We start from the raw sequence: 12474 nt of genomic DNA on the forward strand, positions 1-12474 counted from the left end.
TTCTGTTTTTAGCAACTACAGAACCATCATTCCTCCAACAGCATTCACAGGTCCATAGTAAATGATAAGTGATGAGTTAGCTTTTCTAACAAAATACCACAGGTAAAATAAAAAACAGATATTTCAGTTTTCTATACATGTACACATTATTTTAATTGGCAGCTCTATGTTTGACCAATATGAGTGTGAGTGTGTATATATATGTGTGCAATTCAATGGACTGGTCCACAGTTATTTCATGCCTTTTGTCCAAAACTATCTAGGTTCCAGTGACCAAATAATTGAAAACATTTAAAGATTGTGGCCACAAGGGGACACACCAGCGATCCCACCCCACTACACAGACAGACTCTAGGCACAAATCTTTGCAACACACACGTTTTCTTTTTCTAGGGAAAACGCTTGTCTTTCAATCCCTCTATGGCAGAGTACAATAAATAGCACACAGCACTTTCTTTTCTTTTCCTTCCTTTATTTTTCTTCTTGCTGTCCTTTCCTCCTCCACTCCTCCACTCCTCCACTGGCAAGCTTTGTCCCTCTTCCTCCTGACTCTGGCTCTTCAAATGGAGTGAGGCAGCTCCTTTTAAGCAGATCATGGGAGTGCTCCAGGTGGCTCATCAGTGTTACCTGGAATCACTCCCAGGTGTGGCAGAAGTCCACTGTAGGGCTCTGCAGCTCCCCCGGTGGCCTCCACGGAACCCAACAGGGCTGTACCAAACTCCAACTACCAGCATGCCCTGCGGGAATCCGCTGCCCTCTAGTGTCCTGGGGAAGGTAGTGCCCTGTGGAAACTCTTTAACCCAGGTCCTTCCATCCAGCTAGTGTCCTGGACGGGAAATGACCATGGCCACCACAACATTTTGAAACCCATTTAGTCCAAGTTAGGCACCCCAGGGGTTGGAGCCATTTCTGATGGCAATGATTACAAGGCAGGTACAACACTGTCACCAGTCCGTTAGAGGCATGCTCACACTCAGTTACACTGAAGTTAATTTAGGATGCAATTAACCGAGTGTCCATATATATGGAGAGATGTCAGGAAAACCAAAGTTCCTGAAGAAAAGCCCACTCAGACAAAGATGATGAGTAACCTCCACACCAACAACTGTCCAAGGATGCTTTATCCGTGAGCTCGGTAACACTAATCACTTCTTCACTGTGCTGCCCTAAAAGAAAATGTTTTAAAGAATAAATGAATGGCTAGTTTCTTGTCATATGGAAATATTTGTCTAGCTAACATTTAGCTAATCTCACAACCTTGTGCCATTGTTGCATTCTTCTATTAAATGTACTCTTCATGCCAATTTATGCCCTCCTTGTGTTCATATAGGTTTCTTCCAATAGTCCATGAAAGTGCTGACAGGCAAATTTATATCTATAAATTTCAAATGACTAGATATCCATCTAGGCATAACTGCTGAATGGAATGGAGTTGGAAAATGGATTGATTTTTTTTTACTGATTCCACTATGATGCATCTTGCTTGGCCATGAGTTTATAGATAGAAATAATAATTTGTGAAAGTAAGCGGTTTAAGTGGTACTAAGGTGTTAGAACTTCTTTGGTTTTATTAATATTTTATTATTTTTTAATGTAACCAAGATAACAGACTGTGAGAATCTTCTTCTTCTTCTACTTTCGGCTGCTCCCGTTAGGGGTTACCACAGCAGATCATCTTCTTCCTTACCTTTCTGTTCTCTGCATCTTGTTCTGTTACACCCATCACCTGCATGTCCCCTCTCACCACATCCATAAGCCTTCTCTTAGGCCTTCCTCTTTTTCTCTTGCCTGGCAGTTCTATCCTTAGCAACCTTCTCCCAATATACTCAGCATCTCTCCTCTGCACATGTCCAAACCAACGTAATCTCGCCTCTCTGACGTTGTCTCCCAACTGTCCCACTTTAATTGACCCTCTAATGTACTAATTTCTAATCCTATCCATCCTTGTCACACCCAATGCAAATCTTAGCATCTGTAACTCTGTCACCTCCAGCTCTGTTTACTGCTTTCTGGTCAGTGCACCATCTCCAACCCATATAACATAGCTGGTCTCACTACCGTCCTGTAGACCTTCCCTTTCACTATTGCTGATATCCGTCTGTCACAAATCACTCCTGACACTCTTCTCCACCCATTCCATCCTGCCTGCACTCTCTTTTTCACCTCTCTTCCACAATCCCCATTACTCTGTACTGTTGATTCCAAGTATTTAAACTCATCCACTTTCGCCAACTCTACTCCTTGCATCTTCCCCATTTCACTGACCTCCCTCTCATTTACATACATGTATTCTGTCTTGTTTCTACTGACCTTCATTCCTATCCTCTCTAGAGCATATCTCCACCTCTCCAGGGTCTCCTCAACCTGTCTCCCTACTATGACTATAGATCACAATTTCATCAGCAAACATCATAGTCCATTTGGACTCCTGTCTAATCTCATCTGTCAACCTGTCCATCACCATTGCAAATAAGAAAGGACTCAGAGCCGATCCCTGATGTAATCCCTCCTCCACATTGAATGCATCCGTCACTCCTACTGTAGACCTCACCACAGTCACACTTCCCTCGTACATATCCTGTACAACTCTTACATACTTCTCTGCCACTCCCGACTTCCTCATTCAATACCACAACTCCTCTCGAGGCACCCTGTCTTATGCTTTCTCCAGGTCCACAAAGACGCCATACAACTCCTTCTGGCCTTCTCTATACTTCTCCATCAACACCCTCAGAGCAAACATCGCATCTGTGGTGTTCTTTCTTGGCATGAAACCACACTGCTGCTCACTAATCATCACCTCACTTCTTAACCTAGCTTCCACTACTCTTTCCCATAACTTCATGCTATGGCTCATCAATTTAATCCCCCTGTAGTTACTACAGTCCTGCACATCTCCCTCTATCGGCACCAGTACACTTCTTCTCCACTCCTCAGGCATCCTCTCACTTTTCAAGATTCCATTAAACAATCTGGTTAAAAACTCCACTGCCATCTCTCCTAAACACCTCCAGGCTTCCACAGGTATGTCATCTGAACCGACGGCTTTTCCATTCTTCATCCTCTTAACAGTTTATCCTTACTTCCTCCTTGCTAATCCGTTTCACTTACTGATTCACAATCTCCACATCATCCAACCTCTTCTTTCTCTCGTTCTCTTCATTCATAAGCCTATCAAAGTACTTTTTCCATCTGCTCAACACACTCTCTTCGCTTGTGAGTACGTTTCCATCTTTATCCTTTATTACCCTAACCTGCTGCACATCTTTCCCAGCTCGGTCCCTCTGTCTAGCCAATCGGTACAGGTCTTTTTCTCCCTCCTTAGTGTCCAATCTTTCATACAACTCATCATATGCTTTTTCTTTAGCCTTCACCACCTCTCTCTTCACCTTGCGCCTTATCTCCTTGTACTATTGTCTGCTTTCTGCATCTCTCTAACTATCTTTGCTATCCTCTTCCTCTGTATACTCTCCTGTACTTCCCCATACCACCACCAGGTTTCCTTGTCCTCCTTCCTCTGTCCAGATGTCACGCCAAGCACCCTTCTTGCTGTCACCCTTACTGCATCTGCTGTAGTTTCCCAACTGTCTGGTAATTCTTCACTACCACCCAGTGCCTGTGTCACCTTCTCCCTAAACTCAACCTTGCAGTCTTTCTTTTCAACTTCCACCATTTGACCCTTGGCTCTGCCCTTACTCTCTTCCTCTTCTTGATCTCCAATGTCATCCTACAGACCACCATCCTATGCTGCTTAACTACACTTTCCCCTGCCAACTACTTTGCAGTCTTCAATCTCCTTCAGATTGACTCTTCTGCATAGGATGTAATCTACCTGAGTGCATCTTCCTCCACACAGGTACGTCACCCTATGTTCCTCCCTCTTCTTAAGATACATATTCGCCACAGCCTTGTCCATCCTTTTGGCAAAATCCACTATCCTCTGACCATCTTTATTCCTCTCCTTGACACCATACCTACCCATCATCTCCTTGTCTCCTCTGTTCCCTTCACCAACATGTCCATTGAAATCCGCTCCAATCACCACTTTCTGTCTCTTGGGTACACTGTTCATCACTTCATCCAACTCACTCCAAAAATCTTCTTTTTCATCCATTGCACACCCAACTTGCAGGGCATATCCACTAACAACATTCATCATCACACCTCCAATTTCCAGCTTCATAATCATTACTCTGTCTGACACTCTTTTCACCTCCAAAACACTCTTGATATACTGTTCCTTCAGAATAACCCCTACTCCATTTCTCCTCCTATCCACACCATGATAGAACAATTTGAATCCAACTCCAATCCACCTGGCCTTACTCCCCTTCCATTTAGTCTCTTGCATGCACAATATATCAACCTTCCTTCTCTCCATCATATCGGCTAACTCTCTCCCCTTACCAGTCATACTGCCAACATTCAAAGTTCCTACCCTCAGTTACACTCTCTTTACCTTCCTCCTCTCCTCCTGCCTCCAGACATGTCTCCCCCCTCTTCTTCTCCTTCTTCTTCTTCTTCGGCCAACAGTAGCCCAATTTCCGCCAGCACCCTGTTGACTAACAGTACTGGTGGCGGTCGTTGTTAACCCGGGGCTTGACCGATCCGGTATGGAAATTTGTATTGTTGTCCGCACATTGATTTGGCAAAATTTTACACCAGGTGCCATTCCTGACGTAACCTTCCCCATTTATCCGGGCTTGGGACCGGCACGAAGAAACACACTGGTTTGTGCATCCCCTGTGGCTGGGTTACAGACTGTGAGAATCTACCAAGAATTATTCAGGCACCAACTGGGCAACCCTATTTAATGAACAAAGAAAAACACAAAGTGTGCACTGTGGCCTTATAATGGCCAAACAACCAAGACTGTGAAGAGTGTCTTAAAAAAATCACACTCAAGCTCTGTCCTTTGTGAGATCCAGGTCCAAATGTGACACCATCATTAGGGCCCTCCATTTTTATTGTACCAATCAGAAAGGGCAGGACCTGCACTGGGCACTGTGGGCAGGGTTAGGTTTTCTCATTGGGCATATTCTTGGGAGTTGTGGGTGAAGGAGAAAAGGCAGTTACCAACAGTGTCCCCTCTTGTCCCAGAGTGGTATCGCATGCTTAGAGCCAGAATCCACACGCATGACATTGAATATTTGTAAACTGGTCTTGTATGCATATTCATCTGCATCAACAAAAGAAAGGCTGAAAGAAAGAAAAATACGACCAACAAAAAGAATGAGGGCAAAGTCCCTTGCCATTTAATATAGACTGTTCCTACTAATGTTTATGCACTACTGTTCTAGCGCCCGTTATTGTAACGGGCTAAATGACTAGTAATTTAATAAAACTCAGAGAGCATAGGCTTAAACACTGTGCTGTTTTGTAACTTTACAGAAAGAGCAAATGTGTCACTGGTCTAAAACATATGTTCTACTCTTTGTGTTTAAGAAAAATAAAGCAAAAAAAAATGCATGGATTAAAATGAGCTTTCAGTTAAATAGTGAATAATGATCTCAAGGTCACTGGTGGATATGAAGGGGAATTACATTGAAGCTGGAATCTAGTAAGCAGAGTTGTGCTAATCTGAAACAAAGTGCTGAATCATGTACTTCATGCCAAGACTGGCAATTTTTAAAAATCATCTGGGAAAGATATTAAGACAAGTTTGCAATTAACAAACTAGCAAGCTAAATGGTCCGAGATGTCTTTTATTAATTGCAATTTGTTTTCTTTTCTCATGATATAAAACTGACAAGTTTTGAAATTTCTGTTTAATAATGTCAGATGGAGAATTAAGGTTTTTTTTTAATTAATGTATCTGTTTTCTGAGTCTACTAAAAGGTGCCATAGCTAGTGTCAATAGCACGGGGTCAAGCTAAGGACCATTCCTGGACAGGATGCTAGTATGCAACTCTGCTAAATATATGTCATAACTATATCATTTTCATTTAAAACTAAAGCTTTTCAGCAATCCACAACCCCTGGTCACAAAAGTAATATTAATGGGAACAAATCAGAGAAATAATAATGGATATATTGGTATTATTCTATGTGCAGTTAGGTTCCTGTAGAAGTTTAAACATAATCTGTAAAACATCTTGACTAATTGAGTACCTTTTATGAATCGCAAAACCATTCTTTCTTGCTTTTTGGTCCAACTTAGATTCTTCTAAGGGAATACGGTTGGACAAGGAAAAAACCCTCCTCTCCAAAGTACCGTCACTTGCACCTCAAGTATAACTTTGATGATTACTCTTCAAGAGGACTAAGTGTGACCAGAATCAAAAAGTATAATCGTCGTCTTTTAGGACAAGTGGATGCTCAAGAGTTGGCCGGGCAAGGGTTGCAAGATGGTGAGTATAGTATACTTTGTATGACTGAAATACCAGTCTGGACTTTTTCCGTGCCTACTTAGTGTCAGGTGCACTAAACTGTACATAGTCGGCCATCACATGAGTGCAAAAAACAAAAGTTGAAACAGTCCTCAAATTGAATTTAATCTATAGAATTGGGGTAAAACTGTATTTAACCCTCATCTTCATCAGCACCCTTCTCTCCTGGTAGTATAATTGGAAAATGTGCTAGGAGTCATGTACCTACACTCAATTCTTTGTATAAAGGAAAAAAAATATTTGATTTCAAAGACAGTTGAAGAAATTTAAAAGACATAATGCATGTTGCTTCCTTCATACTCCATTAAAAAATATGATTGCAACCAACACAATTAGGACCATGTAACCACAAATAGATATGGTTCATGTTCTGTAGAAACATTAAAAAAAGGGGGTAGGCTGTTGGAATCTTCAATAATATGGATTTTTGACACATGAGTGCAACATTTTTAATCATTGACAACTACCTGTTTTCATATGTTCACTTTCTTTTAGTAATAAGCAACTGACAGAATCAAGTTATAAAACAAATTATAAGTCTGTGTAATGCCTTTTCCTTTCTTAACTATTGAGATGCAAAAATATATTGTTGTGTTCCCTGTGATGGTTTCTTTGTGACTTAAAATAATTGCTTCTAGGGCACAGGGCAGGAGCCAACCCCAAATGAGACAATTGGCACTTTCCAATTTCAGGAACTTTTTAGAAAACCACAGGAACTTGGGTCATATGTAGTTTCTGGAAGGTAGTTCCTGGTACTTTATTAGCTTCAACTCCAGGGTACAAACTTTTTGTTCAACCAGGTATTGTTGTGGGTGCTACTTGGGCGATAAATTATGTTGATTGGTTCACCCCAAGCACTGGTGCCATCTTACAAATCTATGAGTAGTTTGGACTTGGAGAGTTATTGTTAATGATGGAGCGGAGCACTTTGCACTGTATCACTCTTCATAGCCACGTCCTTAATGCATCACATTGAAGAAATGATCTCATCTGTGAACTAGCAATCATTTTGAAGCAATAAGGTGGGGGTGTCCCTCATGAACTCCAGATCACACTGCACTTTGCACAGCATTGTTTTTCATAGCCACCTCCCTGGTGCGCTGTGCCATACACCGCATCAGATCAATAAGTTGGGTGTTGAACTTCACACTGTGTCCCTTTTTTTGTATGTTTTGCTAAAGATTGCAATTTCTGTTGAGTGGTGGGGGCGCAACACAGGAAAGTGGCAAGGGAGCAAAAGTGGCCCAAGGCCTATATCATACAGGATCTCATTGATTCCTGAAAACAAAGTTCCTGTGGTAAAAAACACATTTATTAGTACATCACAGAGCATTCACACATAAACACTAACTCCCGCTGAAGCAATTTTAAAGGTGACTAGAAGTACGATGACAACTGTATACATGGAGGAATCCCCTTTGATAGCAGGAGGGTATGCAAAATTCACACAAACAGCAACATGATTTCAGATCAAAGCTTGGTCCCTGTGTTGATAAGACAGCAGCACTAATCAGTGCACCATCCTTTAAAGTTTGTGATATAAATTTATTAAGGAAGTAACAAGTATTTCATAGTTAACTTATTTATATTGAAATGAATCATCTCTCAGCCCTGCGGTGGGTTGGCACCCTGCCCAGGATTGGTTCCCTGCCTTGTGCCCTGTGTTGGCTGGGATTGGCTCCAGCAGACCCCCGTGACCCTGTGTTCGGATTCAGCGGGTTTGATAATGGATAGATAGATAGATAGATAGATAGATAGATAGATAGATAGATAGATAGATAGATAGATAGATAGATAGATAGATAGATAGATAGATAGATAGATAGATAGATAGATAGATAGATAGATATGGATGGATCTCTCAGCCTTAGGCTTTGGTGAGCTCTGTATACTTGATAATAGTAATTTTTTAATGTGGGTTACAAGCAGGCCCCGTGGATTGCATTTCTTCCTCACAGCTGTGGAGCCCTGGGTTTGATTTCCTGCCCTGGGCACCATTTGTGTTGTGTTTGTACATTCACACTGTGTCCGTGTGGGATGAGATTTATGTTTCCCACACAGACCACAAAGATGGGTGGGTTAAGCTAATTGGTGAACTTGGCCAGTATGTGTGACTGTTCCCTGTGACAGACTGGTGTCTCTTCCAGAGCCGCTTTATCTCTTAAATCCAGCACTGCCAGAACTGTAGGTCTGCAACTGGAATTTAAGAAATTCAGAAAATGAATGAGTTGATATTTTCTCTCATCACTTTTTTTGTATTTCTTATAATTCCTTCAGGATGTTGCATCTGCGTGTTTTGGCACCCTTAATGGTTTAAAATACAGTATATGTAAATTTGGGCGCACTACACTCCTGCATTCTATCCCGTCTAAATATGTAATTTTTAAATGCAAAGATTATTTACCATAAATTATATTTGTATATTTTAAAAAATGCATTTATTTCTCTCAGTTGGTAGTTTTTACTTTCTCATATATGAAGTATAGAGAAAGTATTGTAATTGTTTGAAAATTCGATGTCAAGATTTTTATAGACCCCCCTGAGTCCAAAAATACCATTTTTGGAATTATATCTGTGTGTCTGTCTGTGTGTGTGTGTATGTATGTAAACACAATAACATGAGAACACTTTCACTTAAGGACAACCAAATTTTGCATACAAGTATTAGGTACAAAATGTAGATTTCTTTCAACTTTTGGGCTATTTCCGCTAACCACAAGTGGTAATTTACCTTTTATTCATGCAGCTGCAGTGTCCGATTTATTCAAATTTACTTTTGTAATAATTTTTCAATATTATTAATTTGATTTGATTTGTTGTAGATGGTTCTTTAAAGTGCATAATATAAAAATGTAATCATTGTCTTGCAGTTTACTCCTTAAATATCCATTCCCATATCTGAGTATACAAGAAAGTCTAGGGGAGACCATTCATGTTTTTCTCTTTTAAAAACTATTTTTTACAGGACAGATTCATGCCTTGTATCCTTTGCTCTGGGGATAAACATGTTCTCCCACTGACTCTGACCAGGAACAGGCATATTCAAAAACTTGAGGAATGGTTGCTGGTTTATAACAGTATGCTTTATTATTCTTTGCAGTGACAGTAATGAAGAACGATGAATTTTGGGACTATGAAGAGCAAATTGACTTAGAAACCTTTGATATCAATTTGTTCTATGAAATATTGCTGAAGCAGTCAGTTTCAGTGACGGCTAGAATTAGCCAAATGAAGGAAGAGGTACTGACTATTAAATTGATAATAGGCTATGAGCTTTATTCAATGTATTTTAGCCTTGACACAGATATCAGCATATTAGCTGTATTCATTATATTCAAGAAGTGGATTAATTAAACATTCACTGCCACAAAAGGAGGGCGTCACAGTAGCGCAGTGGGTAGCACTGCTGCCTCACAGTTAGGAGACCTGGGTTTGCTTCCTGGGTCCTTCCTGCGTGGAGTTTGCATGTTCTCCCCATGTCTGCGTGGGTTTCCTCCAGGTACTCTGGTTTCCTCCCACAGTTCAAAGACATTGGTGATTCTAAATTGTCCTGTGTGTGTGCCCTGCGGTGGGCTGGTGCCCTGCCCGGGGTTTGTGCCCTGTTTTGGCTGGGATTGGCTCCAGCAGACCCCCGTGACCCTATAGTTAGGATATAACGGGATGGATGCCACAAAAGGATGCCTAAGATAATTGACAAATTAACAGAAAGCATATCCTAGCAAGGTTGTACACCTAGTCAAGATAATTTGCTTCTTAATAAAGTAATTGTGAATTTATGTATGGGTTTAATTGTCGAACTTGTGAAGTTATGTAAAGTTGAATTTGTCAATAAAAAGTTTGGGTTGATTTGACAGATTAATGTAATAGTGCACTTAATGCACTTATTACACTATGAGAAAAATAAGACATAGTTTGAAACTCCCCTACAATTGATTTATATACCTAACCATTAACAATTTACCTAATCTTTATATGATAATGTAAAAGTCTACTTCTATATAAAGTGTGTTACGTTATATCAGTAAAATACTTTGAGACAGTTATATCATGAAAGGCACCATATCAAACTGTTTGTTAATGCATTCACCGTTATTTTTGTCATTGCAGGTGAAAGTATTTTATAAAAAAATCGTTGCTAAAACAGAATTGTTGTGTCAAATCTGGACAAATCTGACAGGTGTACCAGAATTGGTCGAACAGGAAGTAATGGAAAATTTTAAAGTTAAGCAATGCCAGGTAAGAATGGTGATTACAGATACATACAGGAAGACTGATGTTAGAATGTAGATACAAGTGCATAACTGTTGGTAAAAAATTAAAAGTGGTGTTCCTACAATACATGTGTGGCATACAGCTAAAGTAAGTAGAGATCGTGTGCTTTCTAGCTAATTGTAGCATGTAACTGTTATTACATTTCTAGTCAAATCATGCCTTTTAGGAGTTTATTTCCATGCTAATATGAATTTTATGTGACTTCCCAGGCATGTTAAATTAATTTGTGACTCTAATTTAGCCCATTTTTAAGTTGGTATAGATGTCTGAGTGTGCCCTGTGATGGACTGCTTTTCAGCCTAAAATATTAGCTTGTGCCTTGTGCCAAATGCTGGTATACCCCACAGTGGCTGATAATACAATAAGCTGTTTGTCATAGCAACTCTCCCACTGTTGCTTAACAAATCAGTCTTTATTGTATATAGCATCATTGACTAAATCTATCAGCACAAGGTGCTTTATGTAGCAAAAATGATTTCAATAAACGGTCAGGCAATAAGCATAATGAAACCAAAACAAATATTATATAATGGTATCAAAAACAGTTTAAAGAAAGATAACAGCAAGTACCAAAAGTAGTTTAACATTAAAAAACAGCTACATTGTGAATTGAGTGCACTGCAAACATTTCACACAAAGTGCATAACTGCATAAACCATAAGCAATTATTTCTTACTCTATGGTAGACAGACATGCCATTCATAATAGATGTTTTCTTACCCCTGATGTTCCCAGTACATGCTTTGACTCCCTGTAACCCTAAATTAGATTAAGCAGATTTGACAATGTTATAGTATGCATTATTCTAACTTAGAGTGCCATTTTTTTATGGTAGTAGCAGTGCTAAATGGTGTCCTGTCCAGGGTTGGTCCTATCTTGTAATCTATGCTGATGGTATAAGCTATTGCTCCCAGCAATCCTGAAATGGAAACGGTTGCAAAGAGTGGCATAAATGGTTGGATAGTGATAGGACCATCTCAGATTATGGCAGGGGCAGTTGAAACGTGTACATGAAGGGACAAAAACGAAAAAGGCAAGGAGAATGTATAACTCTTCAATGTAGAATTAAATACCAAGACAGATGGATCCTCATGAATAGACATACGCAGAGAGTTTCTGACAGTAGGAGCCACAAATATTGATCAACTCTGTGCCAAGTGTTGTAAACAGTGTTTTAAAATGAGCCAAATGAGTAGCAATATGATAATAATTGTAAGACAGTAAGCCCTTGCAATACTAAGGTGTCAAGTTCATAGGAAAACATTAAAAAAATTAATGATAACACACCATTCAGCACAAATCAACTTATCAGTGTTACATGTTAAGGTAAAAGGAATTGAGTTAAGGTTTGAGGGCTCACAAGATGCTGCTTCCTGGTAACTTACTGCATATAAATTTTTCTTTGTGAAGAATTGCTTACCAACATTTAAGCAAAATTTACTCTTGCCCAGTTTTTATCTGTGCCTTTGTGTTATACATACATATATTCTCAAACCCACTTAGTTCAATTCAGAGTCACAGTGGATTGAAGTCTGTTCCAGCAATACTGGATGCAAGGCAGAAAGCAGCCCTCAAAAGAATGCCATTCCATATAGTGTAGCCAAACAAACAAGGCAAAGTCAGAGTCACTAAATCGTATTAATCTGCCCATTGAAAGACCTACATTAAAGTACTGAGGAATTTTTTATAGGCTCTAAAAATTTTAAAGTGTGTTCGACTTATATCATAAGAAGAAAAATATAACGAAGGGTTTTTTTTTTTTTATTGTTTACTATGAAAACCATTAAGAGGGTAGTTATCTTAAGTGTCAAGT

At 39.7% G+C, this 12474-nt stretch overlaps 1 long non-coding RNA gene across 1 annotated transcript; it reads left to right on the top strand.

Moving 5' to 3' along the window:
* The first annotated feature begins 6100 nt into the window (after positions 1 to 6100).
* On the top strand, positions 6101 to 10619 carry LOC127529204 (uncharacterized). Its single transcript, XR_007935893.1, has 3 exons — positions 6101 to 6350; positions 9490 to 9629; positions 10497 to 10619. It is a non-coding gene; the product is annotated as an uncharacterized LOC127529204 (long non-coding RNA).
* Positions 10620 to 12474: the final 1855 nt, after the last annotated feature.

Source organism: Erpetoichthys calabaricus, chromosome 9 (assembly GCF_900747795.2).
Source record: "Erpetoichthys calabaricus chromosome 9, fErpCal1.3, whole genome shotgun sequence".
NCBI lineage: Eukaryota > Metazoa > Chordata > Cladistia > Polypteriformes > Polypteridae > Erpetoichthys > Erpetoichthys calabaricus.